We start from the raw sequence: 2,022 nt of genomic DNA, 5'->3' as shown, positions 1-2,022 counted from the left end.
AGTCCTGCAAGAAACCCCCATATATGTGTGCCCCTAAGATGGGAGAAGCCAGCAGCACACCCATCAGTGTTGGGGGGCAACCACTTTTTCTGTGCTACCTGGGGCTGTGAAACATCAGGAAGCACATACTGGAGACCATTCCAGGGGTAGTTAAAGATTCAGTGGCCAAGGTGAGAGAAGGGCTGGCTAAGTGGAAGAGAGAAAGAGAAGAGAGTCAGGACAGGTTTGAATATTGGTTTAAGTGCTCCTCTTGGTTAACCTCCCTCATATCCACCTTGTTAGGAGTCCTAATTGTTCCCCTGCTATTGTTGACCTTTGGACCCTGCATATTGAACAAGCTTATAGCCTTCATAAAAGAGAATAGGAGCCATACAGCTGATGGTCCTGTGCCAACAGTATCAGACCCTGAGGACAGGACCTGAAGAATGTGAGTTAGCTACCAAAGACCCCTGAGCATTCCAGGATTGGAGCTTGTATAAGAAAAAGGGGGAATGAGGGTCTCTAAGCCATTTTCCAGTCCTCCCACCTTACAGATTCCCCCTCCTGCCTGGGGTCAAGGCTAAGCCAAGTTCCATTCTCCACCCACAGGAACATTCTTGAGTAAGAAGTTCTCAGAATGTACTGATATTTACCTGACACTCTGCAAAGTCTCAGGTAGAGTTCAAATGTGTGATATGCTTGCTAGCCAATAGATTTAAAGGTCAATATACTTAGGCAATAAATTTGAACTGTAACCTTGCTGATGTAACCTGTGCCTCTAAGCAGTATAAAAACTGCTTTTAATAGCCATTAGGGGTTGCCTTCTAGTCACCTGCCTCGAGGGACTAATTGACCCCAATATGCTGGAAAATGAACCTCTTGCTTTTGCAACAGGAAACAAAACAAAACAAAACAAAAACCAAAGACAAAACCAAAAAAACAAAAAAACCCCACTTATATAGTGCTTTGGCTACATGCCTGTTTATGTGCCATGTCGGGATCTGACCAATGGATGTTAGAAGTTGGCATTAGATGCCCCCCCAAAACTGGATTTACTGAGGGTTATGATCCACCATATGGGTACAGAGAACTGAATCTAGTTTCTCTGCTATAGTTCTCAATGTTCTTAACCACTGAGCCAGCCCTCCAGCCCTCAAACATTCATAAGTTCAGCTCAAAAAAAAAAAAAAAACAATGCAGAACTAAATAGCAATAATAATACACCAGATTTGTGCAGCATCCTGAAAAATTGCCCATGGTTTAGCACACAGCTCAGTGTTACATAGTTGCCTAACATGAAATGCCCTGCATTTCATCCCAGTACCACCCACAGAATGAATGCATTCATGCATTCATGAATGAATGAGTGAATGAATGAATGAATTCAGAAGTTTCCTGGGAATAAAAAGCTATCCAAAGCATTTGACTTTGATGGATTTTGTCTTTATTATTATTATTATTATACAGACATCCTGTGATGATACTGGCCATATTATCACAGTTTAGGCAAGCTGTGTTTTGACTTAAATGTCCTGAGATCTCTGAGTATCTGCCTTCATCAGATTAAAAATGCTTCCAAGATCTAAAATATTCTGCAGAAAAGTCATCCATTTAGCCTATAAAACTGCTTAATGAGGAATAAAGACAGGAAGACTGCCTGTATTTGAGGCCACCAGGGCCACTCAGAGTCCGGATATCACAACAGCATCTGTTCCAGGGAGAGCCTAGTTTGCTCTAACACATTAACCCAGGATGAAAAGGTGAGTGGAGATGAGAGCCTCACTGAAAGGCCCAGTCTGCTTAGCCACAGTGCAAATAGCAGCATCTTTGCTTCCTTAGAGCCTGTTTGTTTTTGTTAAGAATGTTACATTCATCTAGTTTCAAATGTGCTGCTTGACACATGTGTAGGCAGTTGGTGCAGTTAGTATATTTTCTTGAATAGTATTTAGCAGTGAACCCTTTGCCTCTCAGAGTAACACCAGCCTTGAGAGCCATGTAGCTACTGAGACAGCAGCTAACACAAATAATTAGTTTATTCCAGGT

The sequence above is a fragment of the Mus caroli genome, unplaced genomic scaffold, assembly GCF_978045245.1.
Source record: "Mus caroli unplaced genomic scaffold, Mus_caroli_1 scaffold_13, whole genome shotgun sequence".
NCBI lineage: Eukaryota > Metazoa > Chordata > Mammalia > Rodentia > Muridae > Mus > Mus caroli.
This window is presented reverse-complemented; position numbering follows the sequence as displayed.